The sequence below is a fragment of the Chiloscyllium punctatum genome, chromosome 22 (genome assembly GCF_047496795.1).
Source record: "Chiloscyllium punctatum isolate Juve2018m chromosome 22, sChiPun1.3, whole genome shotgun sequence".
In the NCBI taxonomy this organism is placed as follows: Eukaryota; Metazoa; Chordata; class Chondrichthyes; order Orectolobiformes; family Hemiscylliidae; genus Chiloscyllium; species Chiloscyllium punctatum.
In genome coordinates, this window is record NC_092760.1 from 8,073,563 (window position 1) to 8,099,285 (window position 25,723).

Genomic DNA, 25,723 nt, shown 5'->3' on the forward strand with positions numbered 1-25,723 from the left:
TCAATGACTGATATGGATTTGTCCCTTACCACCTCAATTACTAAAATGAGAGCAGTCGAAGAAGGAATCAAGGAAGCTGGATGAAATAAACTTCTCCCGACGCAGATCATGCATATGGCAAAATATATTCAGATGTGGGCTGTGGGAAACTGAGGAAGGGACCACTCTGGGAGTTGTCCATTTCGAACAGTTAGGACCAACTATTGATGTAGAGACACAAACTATAATATGGGAACAACCTGAACAGGCCTGGGACAGGAAGCAAAGGAGAGTCGACATCTCCAGAGTAGTTACCTTGCAGGGAGACTGGAACAGTCAGGGAATCTGGGGAGTTAGAGCTAGGACCCAAGCAGCAGTTTGGGTAACTCAAACAGGAATGTGGGTTATTATTTGTAGATCCTGTAAAGATCAAGGGCCCTCTCACTCCCCACACAAACCGGATCCCATTAAAGCTGAGGAGGCAGTAATTGTGACAGTATCAGATTGACAAAAGCAGTGAATAGTCAGACCAGCAGTATCCCAGACTAACTCACAGAAGCCGGACAGCTCATCCCACCTCACTATTGAGTATACGTCCCTCAGTGAATCCGCCACTAAAGAGTATCCTACATTAGCGAACCACACCACTGTATTTAATGGATTGAAATCGCAACAGGATATAGTCTAAGTCCTTGATGTTGTGAATGGGTTCTGGTCCATACCTGTGGACCTGGAATCCCAGAATAGGCTGGCATTTACTGGCTGAGGAAAACAGTACTCCTGGATCCAGTTACCTCAGGGATCCCACAATATTCCACTATATCCCACCGATATATGGCTGATGGAGTTAGTCACATTGATCTTTCCAACACCTCATGACCTCAGATATTAAACAGGCAGGCCAGGCTTAAAATTAACCCACAGAGAGTGGGAAGGTAGGGAGAGATGCCACTGCTCTGTTAGAGTCAAAATCATTCAACGTTCAGTTATTGAATATTACTGACTCTCAGAATATTCTAACCTGCAGAATCACAGTAAAAGGGGAAAGTAAACAACATTCTTGGCAAAGACAGAATGAACCAACTGCTTGTATAAAAACAGCTCAGAACAAAGGGGCGGAATCCTCCATAAACTGACAAACACAGATACCATTAGATTTATAGATAGACAATGAAATTCTTCAGAAAAACCCTTCCCTGTTTATGGTGTGTGGTAGTAACCATTCTCAGTGAGAACTGCCACTTATTTCCTTTGAAAAGAATCTCTGTTTCCCCTCAGAAAAGGAGGTGTGTTGCTCACTTACAGACTGACTTACAGACAAAGGAAACCTGATCAGGGACTCGACGGTTAATTAAGCTGTTAGTGACAGTCCATTGCACACAACAAGAGCTTAGACCACAACAGATTCTAGTGAAACCAACAATGCGATGAAAAAGGTGAGTTAGTCTTTATAATCATGCAGCCTCTCTCAATCAAATAATTCTAGTCAACTTCCAAACATTTTAAAACTATTAATACCAATGTATACATATTTATTTCCTTTCCTAAGTTGCCTCCAAAACTATATATCTGACTATTCTCTTCAAAATATATTTTAAATGGTCAATTCATAATCACAATTCATTTCCAATTATTTTTAGAGCAACACAACTTGCAAACTAAAATAGTTTTCATGTCAATAATGACACTGGAAACTTTGTTATGTAGTTTAACCATATTTCCAAATATTGTTTTGGTTCATTATTGCAGTGAAGCTAAAATTAAAGTCTATTTATTTTCTCTGATATCCTTCCATTACTTTATTCCCTAATAACAATGCCCACGGTGATATGGGTGACAAGCATTAAAATAAAATTGAATTTTCAATGCAAGAAGTGGTACAAATAATCACATATTATTCAGTTCATTCATTGTCGTTGATTATCAGAGTTATTTTCATTGTATGATCACGTTAAATTCACTTAAATAATCACAGTACAATTCTCACCTCTATAGATATGTCAAAGTGAATGTCAAATTATTTCAAGTAAAACCAAATTCACATTTTGCTCTGTTTTATTCCAGGAATGACAGGATGTGTTGAATTATTATGGGAAACAGGAACAAGTGAAGGTGGTGGCTCTCAGACGTGAGGCCTTAAAGCCAAGGGCCAGGTGGTAGTAACAGTGGGGGGAGGTACCTAGTGCCCCGCTCTCCTCAGAAGGCAGTGAGGATGATGACAAAGTGCACACGAATGGACAGAGGGACGGCAATGGGTGGGATCACCCACCACCCTGTAAGGCCCAGAAGGCCCTGTCTATGGCTCCACTGGGCATCAAAGCTCAAACTTGGACAGACAGTAGGGAGCAACAAGGGGAACTGACAGAAACGAAACCTGAACCGTTTACCCGCTGAATAACAGATGTTGGTGAATGAACACCCAGCCTGATAGAGAAATGGTAATAATGGGCCTTATTGGGACAATATGGATGAATTAGTAGAGGTACACAGTCTCACCAAAGATGATGTACGGACCCTCCCTCGAGCCAAGATGCCCTGACGTGTACAGCAGAATCTGTCCCTGCAATGAGAGGGTGAGGGTGAGAGTTGGTTCCCCCAATGCACAGCCGATCTGTGGCTCCAGGAATTTACAGATATTACAGGGACACACTGGGGAGGGGACAGGCTGAATGGGCTGAAATAACCTTGGTGTCTCAGGGAATCAAGGGTAATATCGAGGATCATACAGAGAGGAAGCCTGATGTATGTACGGACCACGGGGGATTACCAAACCACAACATGTGATGATGAAATCGGTTTGATGCATTTAAAAGATGACATGGGACCCTATTTAACTGTAATTATAAACATGGGACTCCCAGTGGGAGATAATTCTAACCACACTCTGAATTGGGCCATGAGAGCTGAGGCAAACACAGAAACACAGGGGAATAGCTGCAGTACAGGGAGGGTAATCAGACCCACAATGTTACAAGGGAAGCAGGAAAGGGCACATAGACAAGGAATGTAGGCACAGAGAGGGAGATAGGTGTTCATATTGTGAGTGGCCTGTGTTCATGTAGATATATGCATAGCCCATGAATATTCATTGATGCGCTGTTAAGGGGCCAACACTTTCATGATTCTAACACCGGAGCATCTTTGACTTTTATGGCTCACCCTACAACTCAAATCCTCCAACCCTAACAACATCCTTGTAAGTCTTTTTTGAAACCTTTCATGTTTCACAGCACCCTTCTGATAGGAGGCAGGCCAGAACTGCACACAATATTCCAAAAGTGGCCTAACGAATGTCCTGTACAGTAACATGACCTCCCACATCCGATACTCAATGCTCAAACCAATAAAGGAAAACATACTGAACACCTTCATCATCCTATCTGCCTGCAACTTGACTTGCAAGGACTATGAACCTGCCGTCCAAGCTCTCTTTGTTGCGCAAACGTCTTCAGGGCCTTGCCATTCAGTGTACAAGTCCTGCCCTGATTTGCTTTTCCAAAATGCAGCACATCACATTTACCTAAATTAAACCCCATCTGATCAATATCTTATTGTAATCTGAGGTAACCTTCTTCATTATCCACACCCCTCCAATTTTGTATGACCTGTAAACTCATTTACGATACCAAATTATTTAAATGAATGACGAAACAAATCCAGAAATAGACATCCATTTCTCAGAGTTTGAATGTGCTCTGTGTAAATCCTGCCCAATGACTCTGTACCAGAGAAAGGCTGCACATGCGCCTGGCTGCACCTTGCCCCCTACAAAGCTGGTGGCTCCACATGTGTCCAGAGAATTCTTGCCCCGAATAAAGATGGCGGCACACACTCATGCCTGCTGCCACACTGAGGCAATTCCCCGTTTACTGAAAACACGAGACTGGGACGTTCAAATTTGTGTTTTCCGACGTGCACATTTTGTTTGTAAAACCTCTCCGCTCATACAGAATCGCTCTCACCTCCTGCGGTTCCACAGACAACCTTGATGATTTTTGTGGGTACCTATTCTCTGCCTGGTTACTCGTTTGTCCTTAGTGTATTTGTACAATCACTCTGGATTCTCCTTAAACCTATTTCCTGAAGCTATCTCATGTCCCCTTTTTGCCCTCCTGGTTTACCTCGAGTATACTCCTACTGCCCCTATACTCCTCTAGGGATTCACACAAATATAGCTCTCTGTACCTGCCATATGCCTCCTTCATTTTCTTGACCAGGCCCACAATATCTTTCGTCAGGCAGCATTCTTTACACCTACCAGCCTTGGCCTTAACAGGAACATACTGTCTGTGTACTCTCATTGTCGCAGGCCTATGGAGGCAATGGCAGATGAGGACAGAGAAACAATCATTCTCAGTAAAGAGGTAATGTTGGGAAAGATAACAGCCTGAAGGTAGATGGGTATCCAGGCTCTGATGGAATGCATCGCAGGGACTAAAAGAGGTGGGTGAGGGGAGGGGGGGGGGGGAAAGAGATAACAAATAGACCTCGTGATAATTCACTACCATTTGTTGGATTCTGGGATGGTTTTGACAGACTGGAAGCTGCAAATATGGTGCCACTATTTTTCAAAAAGGACCCGTTAGCTTAACTTCTGTAGTGGGGAAAATGCTTGAATCTCTCAAGGAAGTAGTGGTGAGATATCTGGGTAGAAATTGTCTCATTGAGCAGACACAGCATTGATTCATGAAAGGCAGGTCACGTTTAACGCATTTACTGGAATTATTTGAGGATACGACGAGTGCGTTGGACAAGGCGGACTCGGTGGATGTGGTGTACATGGATTTCCAGAAGGTATTCAACAAGTTGCCACACAAAAGGCGGCTGAATAAGGTAAAAATGCATGGCATTGTGGGTAATGTATTATCATTGATACTGGATTGGTTAACCAACAAAAAATAAAGAATGGGAATAAACGGGTGTTTGGATTAATGTTGGCACTACAACTGTTTGCAATTTACACAAATGTTTTGGAGTTGAGGACCAAGTGTACGGTGTCAGAGTTCATATTTGATACAAAGATGAGGTAGAGCAATGTCTGCAGAGGCCACTGTCAGTCTGCACAGGGATACAGATCGGTTAAGTGAGTGGGTAAGGATCTGGCAGATGGAGTTCAATGTTGGGATATGTGAGGTCATCCATTTTGGCTGGACTAACAGCTAACTGATGATGAAATGGTGAAAACGTGCAGCATGCTGCTGTGCAGAGGGAGCTGGGTGTCCTTGTGCATGAATCACAGGAAGTTGGTTTGCAGGTGCAGCAGGTAATTATGGCAGTGAAGGGAATATTGTCCTTCATTGCTAGAGGGATGGTTATGCTGCAGCTGTACAGGGTGTTGGGGAGGCCACACCTGGAGTACTGTGTACTGGTTTGGTCTCCTTACTTCAGGAAGGATGTACTAACACTGGAAGGAGTACAGAGGAGGTTCACTAGTTTGAGTTGGGAGTTGAGGGTTGGTGTATGTGGAGAGATTGAGAAAACTGGTTCTATAATCATTGTAATTTAGAAGAATGGGAGGTTGGAGAGGAAACAATAAAATTATGAAGGGAGTAGATAAGACAGAAGCAGGGAGGCTATTTCCACTGGGGGCGGGTCAAACTACAGAGCATTACCTCAAAATAAGGGAGAGCAGATTTAGGACGGAGTTCAGGAGGAGCTTCTTCAGCTAAAGGGTTGTGAATCTGTGGAATTCCCTGCCGAGTGCAGCATTTGACATTCTCAACTTGAATGCCTTTAAGGCAAAATGTAGATTTGTGAACAGGAAAAGAATTAAGGGTTATGGGGAGAGAGCAGGAATGTGGAGCTGAGGCCATGAAAAGATCAGCCCTGATCTTATTGAATGGTAGAGCAGGCTTAAGGGGCCAGATGAAAGTTCTTGCCTTGTGCCATCAAAATTGGCCTTTGTCCAATTCAGAACCTTAACTTTTAGATCTGGTGTATTGTTTTCTGTATCTATTTTAAAACTAGTAGAATTATTAGAGACTCCCAACAGTGTGGAAGCAGGTCATTCAGCCCATCACATTGATACTGACCTGGAGAGCCTCCTAACCTCCCCCTGTAACATTGCATTTCCCAGGGCCAGCCAACCTACACATCCCTGAACACTGTGGGCAATTCAGCCTGGACAATCCACCCAACCTACACATCCCTGAACACTGTGGGTAATTCAACCTGGATAATCCACCCAACCTGTACATCTTTGGACTGTGGGAGGAAACCAGAGCACCCGGACGAAATCCTTGCAGAAAATCCCAATAAGGTGATCATCCCTTTCTTATTTCCCAGTTCCACCTAAATAACTTCACTGGCGTACTCCCAGGAATATCTTCCCTAAGCAAAAACATAATGCTGTCCCGAATCAAAAATGCCACTCCCCCTCCTTCCTTCTCCCCCTTTCTATTTTTCCTATAGCATCTATACCCTGGAACATTAAGCTGCCAGTCCTATCCATCCCTGAGTGATGCCTCTGTAATTGCTATAATATCCCAGTGCCATGTTCAAAACCACACCCTGAGCTCATCTGCCTTCCCTGTCAGGCTTCTTCTATTGAAGTAAATGCAGTGCAACTGCTCAGTCCGACTTCATTCTGTGCCTTGCCCTTGCCTGCCTTGACTATTTGACTTCTGAACTGTACCAGCCTCAGACATACCTCTATTCTCACTATCTTCTTGGGTTTACACCCACTCCCTCACTGGTTTAATGCCTCCCGAGTATCACCAGCAAGTCTCCCTGCCTCGATGTTAGACACCTTCCAATTCAGGTACAATCCATCCTTCTTATGCAGGTCAACTCTACTCCAGAGGAGATCACAATGATCCAAAAAACGTGAATCCTTTTCCCCTGCACCAGCTCCTTAGCCACTCATTGAGCACCTCCTCCTCCTCCTCTGTACTATGGACATTTTTCAAGATGTCACCATTTATTTCCCCACATTCTATATCTCCCATGTACTTCTTCACAGTAAACACTAATGCAAAATACTTGTTTCCTATCTCGCCCTTCGCCTGCAGCTCCACACAATGGCTGCCTTGCTGATCTTTGAGGGTCTCTATTTTCTCCCTAGTTAGCCTTTTGTTCCTCATGTATTTACAAAAGCCCTTTGGATTATCCTTAACCCTATTCGCCAAAGCTATCTCATGCCCCTTTTTTGCCTCCTGATTTCCCTCTTAATTATACTCCTACTGCCTTTATACTCAAAAATTTTTTGGATTGGAATAAATAAAAAATATAACATCCTGACAAAACAAACGAGGGCAGGACTTACACTCAATAAAAGTAGGGCCTTGAGTAGTGATATGGGAACAAAGAGACCGAGGGCTTCAGATCTTTGAAGTGTGTGTTCCATGTGGACAGGGTGGTTAAGAAGGTGCTGAGCACACTTACCTTCATCGTTCAGACCTTTGAGTCCAGGAGTTGGGACGTTATGTTGAGGATGTACAGGACGTTGGGGAGGCCACTTCTGGAATACTCTGTCCATTTCTGGTTGTGCTGTTATAGGAAGGATGTTATTAAATTGGAGCAGGTTCAGAAGAGATTTACCAGCATGTTGCCATGAATGGAGGGATTGTGTTCTAAGGAGAGGCTGGATAGGCTGGGAATTTTTTTCACTGGCGTGCACGAGGTTGAGGGGTGACCTTATTAGAGGTTTACAAAATCAGAAAGAGTGTAGATAAGGTGAATAGCCAGGAGAGAGGGGGATTCAAAACTCGGGTGCATTCATTTTGAGAAGAAATGAGAAAGATTTGAGGGGAAAGACATTAGGGCTTTTAAAAAAAAAATTACACACGTGGAATGAACTTCCAGAGGAAGTGGTAGCTGTGAATACAATTACAATATTTAAAAGACATTCAGATAAGTACGTAAATAGGAAATATTTGGATGGATGTGGACCAATCAGAGGCAGGTACAATTAGTTCAGTTTGGAATTATGGTCGGCATGGACTGGGTGGACCACAGGGCCTGTTTCCTTGCTGTATAACATTAGGAGTCTAATCCTCACTAACTCTAAATTCCTCCATCCTCAACTCTCCCAATCACTGTCACTTCATCTAGCCTCACAACTCTTCCTTATTTATATAATTCCTCACCAGCCACAGAACGCTCCCTATCTCATGTCCTCCAGTTTCTCAGATCTCTGTGATATGTGCCTTTCTTTAGTTCCAGCCTTGAGGATGTCCTCATTCACTCAGATTGTTTGGAGGACAAACTGGTACAACCTGGTCCTCCAGTACTGCTCTCTGCCCCCTATTGGCCTGCGCTGACATCAATCATCGAGGCCCATTGCGAGGTGGGTGGTGGGATCCTCCCTCTCTCTGCCCTGGGATGAGCTTCAACATTCACAGTCAATGGGGCAATATCACAGAGCACAGGGGCTGGGGCTATTCAGCCCATTTGGGATGTACCCTCTCCCTCTGGAGATGCTGCAAATCTGTCCCAATTCCCTTCCCATTTGCCCATAGCCCCCAAATCTTCCCTTAAAAAGCAAAATTCCAAATCTGTTTATGAATAACTGCTGAGTCTGTGTCCAGCTGCCATTCAGACTTTTCCAGATACTCAGAACTTTCTGAATAAAATAATGTTCACATATTCACATTATTTGCCAATTACCTGAAAATAGTTACTAAAATTGTGACATTGTTAACAATTCCCCTCTCTCTGCAGATTAGATATCCTAGAAACAAATTTGCACCTGGTCAAAATCACTGCTTAACCTTCTCAGCTCCAAGGACAATTATCTGTGCTTCTACTGGCTCTCCACAAAAGAGGAACATATCTTATTTTCATTTATTAGTGTCATAGAGATGTACAGCACAGAAACAAACCTTTGGTCCAATTTGTCCATGACAATGAGGAATCCTCAATAAACGGAGCCCCATTTGCCAGCTATTGGTCCGTATCATTGGAAACTCCTCCTATTCACGTACCCAATCGGATGCCTTTCAAATGTTGTAATTGTATCAGCCTCCACTACTTCATCTGGCAGCTCATTCCACACATACACCACACACAGCTTGAAAACTTTGCCCCTTAGATCCATTTTAAATCCTTGCCCTCTCAACTTTAGTCCATGTGATCTTGTTTTGAACCCACATAACTGGGGGAAAGGACCCTGGCTGTTCACCTTATCCATGCCCCTTATGATTTTATAAATCTCCATGAAGTCACCTCTCAGTCTTTGACTCTCCAGGGAAATTACCCCTAGCCTATTCACCCTCTCCCTGTAGCCCACATCCTCCAACCCTAGCAAAGTCTTTGTAAATCTTGTCTGAACTCTTTCAAGATTCACAACATCCTTTCCAGAACAGGGAATTTCGAACTTAAAACATAATTCCTGTCCAGCCACAATTTGATGTCCCAGCTTCTGTAGTCAATGCATTGACCAATAAATATAAGCATACCAAACACCACCTTCACTAGTCTGCCTACCTGCGACTCTACTTTCAAGGAACAATGAACCTGAACTCCATAGTCTCTATGTTCAGCAACATTCCCAAGGACTTTACCATTAAGTGTACAAGTCCTGCTCTGATTTGCCTTTCCAAAATCCAACAGCTTACATTTATCTAAATTGAACCCAGTCTGCCATTCCTCACTCCAATGGCCCATCTGGTCAAGAGCCTGTTGCATTCTGAACTAACCTTCTTCATTGTCCACTACACCTCCAATTTTGGTGTCTCCTGTATACCCACTGACCATATCTCATATATTCACATCCAAGTCATTTATTTAAGGACCCAATATCCATTCCAGCAGGACAATGCTGCTCACAGGCCTCCAGTCCGCAAAGCAAGCCTCCATCACCACCCTCTGCCTCCTACCTACAAGCCAGTTTTGTACCAAAATGACTCGTTCTCCCAACATTTCATGTTATCTAACCTTGCTAACCAGTCTGCTCTGTGGAACATCGTTCAGTGTCCATAAAGACAACGCCCACAGTCTGCCTTCATCAATCATCTTTGTCACATCTTCAAAAAAACTCAATCAAGTTCGAGAGAGAGAATTTCCCACACACAAAGCCATGTTGACTATCCCTAATCAATCCTCGTCTTTCCAAATACATGTAAATCCTGTTCCTCAGAATCCCTTCCAACAACTTACCTACCACTGACGTTAGGTTGACTGTTCTCTTGTTCCCTGGCCTTTCCTTACCACCTTTTTTAAATAATGGCACCCATCTTCCAGCACCTCACCTGTCACAAACAATGATATAAATACCTCAGGGAGGGGCACTGCCATCACCTTCCTAGCTTTCCACAAATTTCTGGGATACACCTGATCAGGTCCCAGGGATTTATCCACCTTGCTACTGTTTAAGACTTTCAGTACTTCCTCCTCTGTAATATAGACACTTTTCAAATTATCACTATTTATTTCTCCAAACTCTCCAGAATAGAAGAGCATAGTATTTCTCCCACCTCCTGTTGTTCATAAATGGCCTTGTTGATCTTTAAGGGGTCCTATTCTCTATCTGGTTATTATTTTATCCTTAATATATTTGTAGAATCTCTTTGGATTCTCCTTAAACTATTTCCTAGAGATATTTCAAGTCCCCTTTTTGTTCTCCTGATTACCCTCGAGTATATTCCTGTAAAAACGTGATCCTGTACTCCCAATTCCGCTGCCTCTGCCATATCTGCTCCCAGAAGAAGCAATTCCACTCCAGGACATCCTAGAAAGGTTTCCTCTTTCAAAGACCGCATTTCCCTCCCACTTGATCAACAATGCACTCCAACGCATATCCTCCACTTCTTGTACCTCCGCCTTCCCCCCACCCCTCCAACCACAATAAGAATATAATCCCCCGGTCCTCACCTGCCACCCACTAATCTCCATTAACCTCTGCTATGTCCGCTACCTACAGTCAGACCCCACCACCAGGGATATATCTCCCTCCCCAGCCCTTTCTATCTTCCGCAGAGACCATGGGATCTTTGGTGCTGATGTGCTGCCCCACGGATACCTCAGTCACTCACCCTGCCAAATGGCCGAGTGAGATTATCACTAGATGGATAATCCAGATACCCTGATAACGTTCTGGGGCCCAGGGTTTGGATCCCGTCATGGCAGACAGTGGACTGTGAATTCAATAAAAATTTGGAATTAAGAATCTATTAAAGACCATGAATCCATTGTTGATTATTGCAAAGAAAAACCCCATCAGATTCGCTAATATCCTTCAGGGAAGGAATCTGCCATCCTTACCTGGTCTGGCCTACATGTGACTCCAGACCCACAGCAATGTAGTGGACTCTTTACTGCCCTTTGGGCCCAGCCAGTGACACCCTCATCCTGTGAATGAATAACAAAGAAGGTCAAGTCTTGTACACAACTATACTGTTCTTACAGATAAGTGATCTCTTAATAAATTTGCTTCTCAACTCCCTGCTAACTATTGGGGAAGGGGGTCAACATTACCATCCCAATAAGGAGATCATCCCTTTCTTATTTCTCAGTTCCACCTGTATAACCTGCCTGGATGTACTCCCAGGAATACCCTCTTGAAGCCGAGTTGTAATGCTATCCCTAATCAAAAATGCCTCTCCCCCTGCTCTGTTGCCCCCTTTCTATCTTTGCTATAGCATCTGTACACTGGAACATTAAGCTGCTGGCCCTATCCGTCATTAAGTTATGCCTCTGTAATTGCTATAATACCCCAGTGCGATGTTCAAAACCATACCCTGAGCTCCTCTGCCCGACCTATCGGGCCTCCTGCATTGAAATAAATGCAGTGTAACTGCTCATTCTGTGCCTTGCCCTTGTCTGCCTTGACTGTTTGACATCTGAACTGTACAAGCATCAGACTGAGCTCTTCCCTCACTCTCTCTCTGGGTTTACCCACATTCCTTCACTGGTTTAATGCCTCCTGAATAGCACTAGCAACTGTTCCCTTCCAGTGCCAGTACAATCCATCCTTCTGATGGAGGTCAATTCTACCCCACAAGAGATTCCAATGATCCAACAATGTGAACTCTTCTATTCCCATGTCATTGATACCAATAAACAATAGCCTCCCCTCAAAATGGTTATTCTCCCCTTTAAGAATATTCTGCTCCCTCTCTGAGAAATCCTTATACAAAAATTACACATTCGAATAATAAACCTTACAGACATCAGGTCATCATAAAAGGATTACATGACTCACTGAAGGTTTGGGGAAACCTTTTGAGAGAATGCGATGATTCAAAGGAGAATTTTTAAGCAGCAAATGGGATTGATCTGGAACACAATACTCACACACACAATGTGAATATCCAGATCCTGATATACTGAGTAATTCAATCAGAGTTTAGAAGAATATTTACTGAGATTACCATCTGAATGTCCACCTGTAATATCCTGTAATACAAGTTTATAAAATCTGTCACTCTCAGTTCAAGTTAGAAACCCACACCATCCCCTCCTCGTGGCCCAGGATTACTGTACATATTACCCTTGAGGGCATCAACAGTCAACTCAGAGGGACATCTGTGGGTTTCTAGGAGATTCCAACTGGAGAGCTCATGTGACTGAACACAGCAGTTAGAACATAGAACATAGAAGAATACAGCGCAGTACAGGCCCTTCGGCCCTCGATGTTGCACCGATCAAAGCCCACCTAACCTACACTAACCCACTATCCTCCATATACCTATCCAATGCCCGCTTAAATACCCATAAAGAGGGAGAGTCCACTACTGCTACTAGCAGGGCATTCCATGAACTTACGACTCGCTGAGTGAAGAACCTACCCCTAACATCAGTCCTATATCTACCCCCCCTTAATTTAAAGCTATGCCCCCTTGTAATCGCTGACTCCATACGTGGAAAAAGGTTCTCACTGTCAACCCTATCTAACCCCCTAATCTTTGACACATTGGAGAAAATGATCCAAGCGTCAGTGAGATATGGGGAACAAGAATTACTTTCTTTTCTTTCATTCCGTGCTGCCGCTCTGCCTCATCAATAAGACATGGGTGTGAAAGGCTAATGCCTAACGATGGGCAAGTTGTCTCCATCCTGACCAATGGGTAGGAAGATCCTCCCAAACACTCCAAAGCGTATCCCTAGAAAGATAGCAACTCTGCCTGCTTTCCACTGCCTTCCCACTGCCCAGTGTTCCCAGTAAATGTTTGGAAGAATGGGAAAGGGGGATATCTCCTAGAAAAGGCATAACCGGAAAGGTCTAAGAGGATTATGAAAAAAGAGAGAGATGCACAGGAGAAGGGGGCAATAAGTTGCCAGATGGGGTGTAACTTGGGAAAATGGGAAGTTGCTCATTTTGGAGGAGTTAATAAAGAACAAAGTACTATTTAAATGGTGGAAACTGTAGAAAGCTGCACCACAAAGGGACCGGGGTAATTGTTCAGGAAACACAGAAAGCTACCACACAGTTACACCAGGGAATCAGGAAGGGGAATTGAATGTTTTGTTTCAAAGTTTTTCAGTATTAGAGTTTGGAGTCTCTACCTGAGAGTAATGTGTGGAAGTGCTGGTGAGACCACCATATCTGCAGGAATGAGAGCAGTTTTGGTCCGTTCAGATAAGGAAATGTGTCACTTTATTGGAGGCATTTCAGGGAAGATTCAATGAGATGATCCCTGGTTTGGAGGGATTATCTTTTAAATAAAGGCTGAAAAGGTTGGGACTCTACTCACTGGATTTTGGAGAAAGAGAGGTGATCTCAGTGAGACAGATGGGATTCTTAAGGGGTTTGGCAGGATAAATACAGAGGGAATGTGTCTGAGGGTAAATACTGAGAGGGGGGTCTGAAACCAGATTCTGAGTCACTAAATCAAGGGTTCTGTTTTGGATTCAAGTTAAGGCGACACAGACGCAGGTACGGGTTTTCAGTAGCAATGGAGCTGGGGTGAGGTGGAGAGAAGCAACGTTGAAGAGATTGGATTTCCTGGTGTTGCGATTGTGTGGATGTCTGATCAGAAGGTCATCTTGGGGTCAGATAGAACAGCAATATTGTGAAGAGTGTCGTTCTGCCTCAGAGTTCCCAGTGGGAGGGAGGGGCTCAGCAGAAAGGTAAAGGTAAGGCAATGGGTTTAACCATGACAATGTTTCATTGGAGGAAATTGCAGCTAATTGAGTAGTGGAATGTGATAAGCAGTTTGATAACTGAGTAACAGTGGAGTAATGGAGAGGGATGATGGGGAGGGAGAGCTGGGCATCGTCAGTGTACATGTCAAACCTAACACTGTTTTTGGATGATATCACCTCCCGGCACTATGTACGTGAGATACAGGAGAGACCAAAGATAGATCGTTGAGGGACACCAAATGCAAGGAATTCAGAAAGGAAAGGGAGAATGGAGATGGAGCAGGATTTTCCAACAACAGTGAGGTCAAATATCAGTTTTTCACAGAATGGGAGAGAAGGACATAACCAGAAAAGACCAACAGACAGAACAAGGAACAATATCTATGAATTGGCGAAGGGGAGTGATGAGGCGGCAGCGGAGGAAAGAGAGTTGGAAAGGGAGTTTAGTGAGATTAGGGTAAAGGGTCAAGGTGAGCTCTGATAAGGCTTGACAAGACACTGGAGAAAGATGTAGGTTTAGGACAAAAACCAGGAACACCACGTGAGGCAGTTTGGCTCAGTGGGCTAGTGGGAGGGAGAGAAACAGCAGATCGGATTATCTCAGTCTTAGTGACAGAGAAACTCCATGTGCTCCTCACTCGTTGTTGGAGGGGAGGATGGAGGAGACAGGATGATGGACAGTGTTTTACAAAGAAACAAAACCAGGGTTAGTGATATTTAAAATGAGTGATCAAACCTGATGTATTTCGGTTTTATCCAGAATATTAAAACAAACGACTGAAGTCCTGGTTCGAATCCCATCTTGGCAGACGGTGGAATCTGAATTCAAGAAAAAAAAAAGAACGTATTAGGAATCTGCTGATCTCCATGAAACCATTGTCAATGGCGAAACAAATCCTGCCAACCTGACAGCGGCCCAGCCAGCTACTCACTGAAATAATCACTGCAAAGTCTCAACACCGGAATGAAACTGGATGGACCAGTTGGCAACTAACAAGGCACCAGAAATTACAACCACAGAATCAGCCCTCTCGATGGTGCAACATCCTACTCACGAACATAAGGTTTTTGGTGCCAAAATGTGGAGAGCTCTCACAGACTAGTCAAGGAACAGCCTGACATAGTCATACTCACGGAATCATCCCTTACAAACATTGACCAGACACCACCATCACCATCCCTAGATATCGAGAGTGTGGTGCTGGAAAAGCACAACAGGTCAGGCAGCATCCGAGGAGCAGGAGAATCGATGTTTCAAGCCTAAGCCCTTCATCAGCCTGACCTGCTGTGCTTTTCCAGCACCACACTCTCGACTCTGATCTCCAGCATCTGCAGTCTTCACTTTCTCCTGAAATCTCTGGATATGTCCTGTCCCACCGGCAGGACAGACCAGGCAGAGGTGGTGGCACAGTGGTGTACAGACAGGGAGGATTTGTCCTGGGAGTACACAGCATTGGCTCTGGAGACCAGTAGGTTTCATGGCTCCTGCTGATTACCACATACCATCCTCCCTTGGCTGATGGATCAGTTCTCCTTCATGTTGAACAACATTTGGAGGAAGCACTGAGGCAATAAAATGATGTCAAATGTACTCTGGGTACAGGATTTCAATGTCCATGATCGAGACTTGCTCTGCAACAGAATTACTGACTGAGCTGGTCAGGTCCTAAAGGGTATAGCTGCTCAACTGAGTCTGCAGCGGGTGGTGAGGGAACCAACAAGAGGGAAAAACATACTTGATCTCATTGTTATGAATTGACCAGCTGCAGATACATCTGGCCATGACAGTATCGGTAAGAGCGACCATCACACATTCCTTTTGGAGACACAAGTCTTGCCTTAAAGTTGAGAAAAACCTTCATTGTGTTGAGTGACACTATCACCGTTCTAATTGGGACAGACTTTGAAGAGATGCAGGATCTCAAACTGGGTATCTCTGAGGCACTGTGGGACATCAACAGCAGCAGAACTGTACTCCAGCACAATCTGTAAAGCTAAGTGATCCTACGTCCAGTGGAACAGATCGGAGCTCTGCAGTTCTGCCACACCCAGTTGTGAACGGTGATGGATAATTAAACAACTCACTGGAGGAAGCATCACAGATATCCCCACCCTTACTGATGGAGGGGTCTCACACACCCATTCACCAGATAAGATGACAGCATTTGCAGCAATCTTCAGCCAGAAGTGTAAAGTGGGATGATCCATCTTAGCCTTCTCCAGTGGTTTCTAACATCACAGATGTGAGTTTTAAGCCAATTCAATTCAGTTTGAATAACATCAAGAAATGGTTAAATAGTGCAAAGGCTATGGGCCCTGCCAATATTCTGGCAATAATACTGATGGTTTGTACTCCAGAACTTGCCACCCACCAAGCCAAGTACCACTCCAGCACTGGCATTGACCAACAATGTGGAACATTGCCCAGGGATGTTCAACACAAAAACACAGGGCAACCCAACTCAGGCAATTTCCCTCTATCGGTCCACACTCGATCAGCAGTAAAGTGATGGAAGATGTCATCAACAGGGCTACCAAGCAGCAGCTGCTCAGCAACAGCCAGCTGAGTGACACTCATTTTAGGTTCCACCAGGACCACTCAGCTCCCGATTGTGTTACCGCCCTGATTCACAATCTGGCTACCAGCTGAATCCCAGAGGCGAGGTGAGGGTGACAGCCCAGTCCCACTCCAAGATCACTAATTCTAGCTGATTCCACCCTTGTCTCAGCTCATATACTGAAACTCTCATCCGTTGTGTGTTATCTCCAGACTTCATTTTCCAAACACACTCAGGGCCAGCTTCCCATATTCAACCTCCCTGTAATCTCAAGAAAGTCTAAATCACTGCTTGTTGATTCATCAAAAGGCTCCTAATTAGAATCAACAGCGTACAGCCATAGAGATGTACAGCATGGAAACAGACCCTTCGGTCCAACCCGTCCATGCCGACCAGATACCCCAACCCAATCTAGTCTCACCTGCCAGCACCTGGCCAATATCCCTCAATTTAAAATTCTCACACTTGATTTAATTCCTGGCTGTCATAGTCCCTAACTCCCTGCACCACACACACTTTGAGACCTGGACAACCCATTTTCTTCGAGACTCCCAACCATTTGTTAATTCATTAGTTCACCTGTGTGGCTGTTTCTACACTTGCTGAAGCAGCATGGTCTGAAATTTGCAGCCAAAACCTCACAGGTCTGCTTTCCACCTTTAAGACATCCCTCAAAACCTGCTTTTTGGCAATGCTTTGGCAATGACCTAATATCTCCATCTCTGGCCTGAGGTCTAAAGTTCTCAATAGTATTTTTGTGAAATTATAAGCATGATAATAGAAATACAAAATGTTGAGAGGGGGAATGAGAGCAAGGGGGTGAGAAAAGGGGAGAGAGGGGTGAGTGAGAGAGGGGGAAGAGAGCATAAGAGGGGAAGGGAGAGAGAGGGTGAGAGAGAGATGGGTTGAGAGTGAGGAGGGGTGAGAGAGAGGGGCGAGGGGGTGAGAGAGAGGGGCGAGTGAGTGAGAGAGGGGCGAGCGAGAGCGCGAGACCGAGGGGGGCAAGAGGGGGGGCAAGAGAGAGAGAGAGGTGCAAATGAGTGGGAGGGAGGGGAAGGAAATGAGACGGAGAGTCTGAGAGCAAGAGAGCGCACGAGAAGGGGACGAGAGAGAGAGCGCGAGCGAGAGAGAGAGAGAGAAAGATAGATATCGAGGAGGCAAAGCTGATAGGGAGAGATAGAGGGCAATCCAGTGATAGAGGGATGAGAGAGAGAGGGATGCGAGGGAGAGAGAAGTCGGGTGAGAGAGAGAGTTTGGGTGGAGAGTGAGTGAGGGGGTGAGAGAGAAAGAGAGGGTGAGAAAGAAAGAATGAGAGTGAGGGGGTGAGAGAGAGAGTCAGAGAGAGAAGTCTCAGTGAGGACCAGTACAGCAGAGGTGAAAGCAGGTCCCTCACAAGATGATGTGAATGAAGCCTAGAATGTTGCTTTACCTTGCCCAGTTCGGTGTCTATGTCCTGTCTTCCAGGTCTGAATACAGAAGGTCACTAACCCCTCCCTGTGCTGTTCACTGTGAGTGATCTTACCGACTGCAGGATTTACTGAAGGCTCCAGACCTCCCTCTTCATGTCTCTCTGACTGACCAACCGTCTTTGATGTGGTTATGGACGAGACAAGAGTTAGGAATTCGGCTGAGACAGGAACATCCAGATGACCTACAGGAGACAGAGAAACAGACAGAATGGGAAATTAGACTGATGCAGTGAGGGTTACACATGGAGAATGGCACTGAGTCCCACAGAGATCTGGAAAATCCCTGTCTCCATCCCTGGCCTGTGCTGCTGTGTCCCTCTGGAATGGAGAATGCTGTTGGGTCAGGATCTGGAGTAGCTGCAAGAGTGAGAGACACTGACAGAGGCAGCAATTAGACCCACACAGTGAGGGATACCACATGGAGAGAGACTGAGTGATATCACCAGAGTGCAGGAAGGTATCAGGATCACACAATGGTCATGATGAAAGGGTTGTGATTCATGGTGCACGGGGATCCGTACTCAGTGACAGGTTAGCTACGAGTGGGACAGGTGATGGCCTCGTGCTATTCTCACCTGACTGTTCATCCAGATGTTAATGCTGGTGTCCAGTATAACCCATCTAACTGCCTAATATTCTTTCCGAATGGAAATCTGTTATAGGCAGCGGGTCTGGCCTACATATGATCCAGACCCAGAGCGATGGGGTTGACTCTAAACTGATCTCTGTAATGATCCAGCAAGGCACTCAGCTCAAGGGCAGCTCAGGGTGGGCATGCGATGCTGGCCTGCCAGAGACAGCAACATCCCATGAGTGAATTAAACATAACACTGCTGGGAGCAGTGTCCTGGTCAACCATGTCGGTAAGCTTATGGAAAGGACTTTAAACTGACAGAGAGGATGCAGGGCCAGGGTTCAGGTGAAAGGAGCTTTCCAAATCCAAACAGAAATGGCAATGTAGCTGAAGACAAGCAGAAAGGAACAGGAAGAGACAGAGTTTAACTGAAACTGTACATCAGTGAATTGGACTGTGACAAGAAATTGTGGAAAGAGTCAATCGTAATGTTCTTTTTTGGAATGGATAAAGTCTCTACAATAAGGAGGATAGACTGGGGCACAGAGATAAATGAGATTTAGTGGTGACAGGGTGAACAAAAGGTGGAACATGAATATTCTATTGTACACCTCCTTGAGGGGTCTCAGGGAGTGCAGGATGGGTAACCCTGACAGTAATGGGTAACAAAGGCATAACAGAGAAAGCATTTGGCCTCAGATGATGAAGCTGAATCAGTCCGAATGGAGATTCTGGGTAACACGTGTCAACAACACAAGCAGGTGAACAGTTTAGAGGCTGCCTAACAGCATTTCATTGCTCAACCCTGTTCCACATTCCAATGTATTCCTGTGTAATACAAAGGCACTGTGATAATTCTGGGAGACTTCAGTCTTTGTATAATCTGGGACAGTCACATCGGCAAAAGGGATGTTCTCCGAACTCCTCTTTGAATGTTTGTGTCAGTGTTTCTTTGAATAAGACATTGTGGAAACGGCCAGGGAGGTGACTATCTCAGATCGACCGTTGGGTGATGATGCTGTGGGAAGGAGTAATGTCACACTGAGATATCCTCTGGGAAATTGTAGTGTCGTGGAATTCAGTGAGATGATGGATTTTTAAAGTGACCATAAAGCACACCCTACAATCACAACCAAAGCCATTGACATGTGTTTGAGAGGAGAACTGACCAAGGTAAACAGGGGAAACCGTGAAGTGTATGGCTGGAAATGGACAGTACAAAACATTTACAGTCAGAGAGATGGACAGCACAGAAACAAGGCCTTCGGTGTCCAACTCATCCACACCACCCACATATCCGAACATAATCTCATCACATTTGCCAGCACTTGGCCCAAATCCCTCTCAACCCTTCCAGTTCGTATACCCATCCAGATGCCTTTTAAATGCAGTAATTGTATCAGTCTCCACCACTTCATCTGGCAGGTCATTCCATACACGCAACACCCTCCACATCAAAACGTTGTCCCTTACGTTCCTTTTATATCTTTCCCCTCTCATCCTGAACCTAGGCCCTCCAGTTCTGGACTCCCCCACCCCAGGGAAAAGACCTTGTCTGTTAAACCTAACCATGCCTCTCATAGCTTTAGAAACCTCCATATGGGTTATCCCTCGGCCTCAGACATTCTCGGGAAAACATCCCCAGCCCATTTAACCTCTCCCTTTAGCTCAAATCCTCCAATCCTGTCAGCGTTTGTGCAAATCTTTTCTGAACCATTTCAATTTACACAACATCATTCCGATAGGGAGGAGACTAGAATTGCACGCAATATTCCAAAACTGGCTTATCCAATGTCCTGTATAGCTACAACATGACCTCCTAACTCCTCTACTCAATGCACTGATCAGTAAACGCAACCATACCAAACACCTTCTTCACTATCCTATCGACCCACAATTCTCCTTTCAAGGAACAATGAACCTGCACTCCAAGGTCTCTTTGTTCAGAAACACTCCCTGGGACATTAACATTAAGTGGATCAGTCCTGCGAAGAGTTGCTTTCCCAAAATGCAGCCCCTCCCATTTATCTAAATGAAGGTCCATCTCCCACCCCTCAGCCCATTGGCCCATCAGTTCACCATCCCGTTGTAATGTGAAGTAACATTCTTCACTGTCCACTACCCCTCCAATTTTGGTGTCATCTGCAAACTTACTAACTATACCTGCTGTGTTCACATTCAAATCATTTATATAATTAATGGAAAGTAGTGGGCACAGCACCGATCCTTGTGGCACTCCACTGGTCACAGGTCTCCAGTCTGAAAAAAAATACCCCCCACACCACCCTCTGTCTTCTACCTTCGTGCCAGTTCTGTATCCAAATGGCTGGTTTTCCCTGTATTCGGTGAGATCTATCCTTGCTCTCCAATCTCCCATGTGGAAACATTTCGAACACCTTACTGAAGTCTATATCACTCATCCACCGCGCTGCCCTCATCAATCCTTTTGTTACTTCTTCAAAAAACTCAATATCTTGAGCCATGATTTCCCACGTACAAAGCAATGCTGACTATCCCCAATTAGACATTGCCTCTGTAAACACATGTAATTCCTGTCCCTCATGTATCCGTCGCTCAACGTGCCCACGACTGATGACAGGCGAACCAGTCTGTAGTTCCCTGGCTTGTCCATACCAGCCTTCCTAAACAGTGGCACCATGTTAGCCCAACCTCCAGTCTTCTGGCATCTCACCTGTGAATATCGATGATACAAATATCTCAGTAAGAGGCCCAGCAATCACTTCTCTAGCTTCCCACAGAGATCGAGATTACACCTGATAAGGTCCTGGGGATTTATCCACCTTTAACCATTTCAAGACATCCAGCACCTCCTCCTCTGTAATGTGGACATTTTGCAAGATGACATCATCTATTTCCCAATGCTACTTCTCAAACCATCATTCTATTCGATATCTTCCATGTCCTTCTCTACAGGAAATACTTGTTCAGTTTCTCCCCCATCTCCTGCAGCTCCACGTGCAGACTGTCTTGATCATTGAGGGGCCCTATTCTCTCCCCAGGGACCCTTTTGTCCTTTATGGATTTATAAAAACATTTTGGATTCTCCTTAAATCTATTTGCCAAAGCAATCTCATGTCCCCTTTTTGCCCTCCTGATTTCCCTCTATCCCTACACAACACTGCACTCACCCCCTCCCTGACTGATCACTACACAAACTGCAATCTCCCCCTCCCTGACTGATCCCTACCCAACACTACAATCTCCCCCTCCCTGACTGATCCCTACCCAACACTACAATCTCCCCCTCCCTGACTGATCCCTACCCAACACTGCAATCTCCCCCTCCCTGACTGATCCCTACCCAACACTGCACTCACCCCCTCCCTGACTGATCCCTACCCAACACTGCACTCACCCCCTCCCTGACTGATCCCTACCCAACACTGCACTCACCCCCTCCCTGACTGATCCCTACCCAACACTGCAATCACCCCCTCCCTGACTGATCACTACACAAACTGCAATCACCCCTCTCCCTGACTGATCCCTACCCAACACTACAATCTCCCCCTCCCTGACTGATCCCTACCCAACACTGCAATCTCCCCCTCCCTGACTGATCCCTACCCAACACTGCACTCACCCCCTCCCTGACTGATCCCTACCCAACACTGCACTCACCCCCTCCCTGACTGATCCCTACCCAACACTGCAATCACCCCCTCCCTGACTGATCACTACACAAACTGCAATCACCCCTCTCCCTGACTGATCCCTCCCCAACACTGCAATCTCCCCCACCCTGACTGATCCTTACCCAACACTGCAATCACCCCCTCCCTGACTGATCCCTAACCAACACTGTAATCACCCCCTCCCTGACTGATCCCTACCCAACACTGTAATCTCCCCCTCCCTGACTGATCACTACCCAACACTGTAATCTCCCCCTCCCTGACTGATCCCTACCCAACACTGTAATCTCCCCCTCCCTGACTGATCCCTACCCAACACTGCAATCACCCCCTCCCTGACTGATCCCTACCCAACACTGCAATCTCCCCCTCCCTGACTGATCCCTACACAACACTGCAATCTCCCTCTCCCTGACTGATCACTACACAAACTGCAATCACCTCCTCCCTGACTGATCCCTCTCCAACACTGCAATCTCCCCCTCCCTGACTGATCCCTAACCAACACTGCAATCTCCCCCACGACTGATCCCTACCCAACACTGCAATCTCCCCCTCCCTGACTGATCACTACACAAACTGCAATCACCCCCTCCCTGACTGATCCCTACCCAACACTGCAATCTCCCCCTCCCTGACTGATCCCTAACCAACACTGCAATCTCCCCCACGACTGATCCCTACCCAACACTGCAATCTCCCCCTCCCTGACTGATCCCTACCCAACACTGTAATCTCCCCCTCCCTGACTGATCCCTACCCAACACTGTAATCTCCCCCTCCCTGACTGATCCCTACCCAACACTGTAATCACCCCCTCCCTGACTGATCCCTACCCAACACTACAATCTCCCCCTCCCTGACTGATCCCTACCCAACACTGCAATCTCCCCCTCCCTGACTGATCCCTACCCAACACTGCAATCACCCCTCCCTGACCGATCCCAGCCAACACTGTAATCTCCCCCTCCCTGACTGATCCCTAACCAACACTGCAATCTCCCCCTCCCTGATTGATCCCTACCCAACACTGTAATCACCCCCTCCCTGACTGATCCCTACCCAACACTGCAATCTCCCTCTCCCTGACTGATCCCTACCCAACACTGCAATCTCCCCCTCCCTGACTGATCCCTACCCAACACTACAATCTCCCCCTCCCTGACTGATCCCTACCCAACACTACAATCTCCCCCTCCCTGACTGATCCCTACCCAACACTACAATCTCCCCCTCCCAAGGAAAAAAAAAAATAACTCGAGAGAAAAATAGGACACTTCAAGGACGAAAGTGGACGTGTGTGCAGAAATGCAGGAGTTATTTCCCCTCTGTGTTGACCTTGGAGAAGGACATGAAGGCCTGGGAACTTGGGAAAGTTAGTGATGATCTCTTGGTGTCAGTCCATATCACAGGAGAGGATGTGTTGAATGCATTAGAATGTATGAAGGTGTATAAATCTCCTGGACCTGACCAAACATATCCAACAGCACCTCAAGAGGTGAGGGAAGTTCTTGTGGAGTCCCTGCTGATCTTTTTGCCTCACCTTTAGCCACGGGTGAGGTCCTGGAAGACTGGAGGACAGCATATGCTGCACCCTTATTCAAGAATGGCTGCAAAGATAAACCTGGGAACTATAGATCAGTAAACCTAACATCCGTGGTAAGTAAGTTACTTGAGAAGATGCTGAGAGATTAGATAGACATGCATTTGGAAATACAACATTTGATTGGGAGGAGTCAGCAAAGCCTTGTGCATGGGAGACCATGCCTCACAAATTAGTCAGCGTTCTTTATTGAAGTGATCAGGAAGTTTGACGAGGGCAGGCCAGTACATCTAGACTCTACAGATTTCAGGAAGGCCTTTGATAAGGTTCCACATGGTACCTTGCTCTGGAAGATTAGATCGCATGGAATCCAGGGGGCGTTGGCAAGCTGGGTACACAATTGGCTTGATGGTAGGAAGCAGAGTGTAACAGTCAGACTGGAGGCCTGTGACTCATGGTGTGCCTCAGCGGTCATAGAATCATAGAATCCTTCCTCTGTGGAAACAGGCCCTTCGGCCCAACAAGTCCACTGGCCCTCTGAAGATTATTCCACCCAAGCCCATTCCCCTACTTTATTACTCTACATTTACCCCTGAGTAACGCAACTTACACATCCATGAACATTCTCGGCAATTGAGCATTGCCAATTTACTTGACCTGCAGATCTTTGGATTGTGGGAGGAAACCGGTGCACCCAGAGGAAACCCACGCAGACATGGGGAGAATGTACAAACTCAGTTGGTGTGGCATGGTGGCTCAGCGGTTGGCACTGCTGCCTCACAGCGCCAGGTACCCAGGTTCGACCCCAGCCTCGGGTGACTGTGTGGAGTTTGCACATTCTCCCTGTGTCTGTGTGGGTTTCCTTTGGGTGCTCCGGTTTTCTCCCCATTCCAAAGATGCGAAGGTCAGATGAATTGGCCAGGCTAAATTGCCCATATTGCTAGGTACATTCGTTAAGGGTAAATGTTGGGTAGGGAGAATGGCTCTGGGTGGGTTACTCTTCAGCAGGTCGGTGTGGTTTGTTGGGCCAAATGGCCTGTTTCCATACTGTAGGAAATCTAACCCTAACAGGATCTAACCCCCACAGAGCATCCTGTGAGGTTGGAATTGAACCCAGATCCGCGGTGCTGTGAGGCAGCAGTGCTAACCACTGAGCCATTGTGCCACGCAGCTGGTCAGTGCTAGGCCCATTGCTGTTTGTCATCTATATCAATGATTTGGATGAGGATGTTTAAGGCATGATTAGAAAGTTTTCAGATTACACTAAAATAAGTGAGGAAGGTTCTCAGCAATTGCAACAGGACCTTGATCAGCTGGGGAATTGGGCTGAGAAATGGCAAATGGAGTTTAATACAGACAAGAGCGAGATCTTACATTTTGGAAAGTCACATCAAGACTGGGGTTTCATGGTGAATGGTAGGGCCTGAAGGAGTGTCGTGGAACAGAGGGACCTTGGATTCCAGGAGCACGGCTCTCTGAACTCAGGGAGACAGGGCAGTGAAGAAGGCTTTTGGTACACTGGGCCCTTCACCAGTCAGGGCATGGAATATCGAAGTTGGGAAGGTCTGTTGTAGTTGTGCAGGATGTTGGTGAGGCCGCACTTGGAATATTGTGTTCAGTTTTACCCACCTTGCTATCGGAAGGATGTTATTGTACTAGAAAGAGGACAGAAGAAATTTACAAAGATGTTGCCAGAACTCAACTGGACAGATAAAGAGAGAGGTTGGACAAGCAAGGACATTTTCTTTCATGTGTAGGACACTGAGGGGGGTGTCCTTATAGAGGTGTATAAGATCATGGGTGGCATGGATAGGATGAATGCACTCAGTCTTTATCCAAGTGTTGGGGAATCAAGGATGAAAGGGCATCAGTTTAAGGTGAAAGGGGAAGATTAAAAGGGAACCTGAGGGACAATGCTT

The 25,723-nt window shown here is 45.8% G+C and overlaps 1 long non-coding RNA gene across 5 annotated transcripts in view; it reads right to left on the reverse strand.

Moving 5' to 3' along the window:
• LOC140493399 (uncharacterized) overlaps nt 1-25,723 on the reverse strand; it is a 95,023-nt gene that overhangs the window by 50,015 nt on the left and 19,285 nt on the right. For 3 of the 5 annotated variants that reach the window (XR_011963669.1, XR_011963667.1, XR_011963666.1), the window contains exons 2-6: nt 18,085-18,213; nt 14,741-14,823; nt 11,182-11,268; nt 7,363-7,467; nt 2,476-2,539 (exon numbers count right to left, since the gene is read on the reverse strand). This is a non-coding gene — a long non-coding RNA (uncharacterized lncRNA). The remainder of the gene's footprint in view (nt 1-2,475; nt 2,540-7,362; nt 7,468-11,181; nt 11,269-14,740; nt 14,824-18,084; nt 18,214-25,723) is intronic. The other 2 variants (XR_011963670.1, XR_011963668.1) reach the window with 2 other exon arrangements.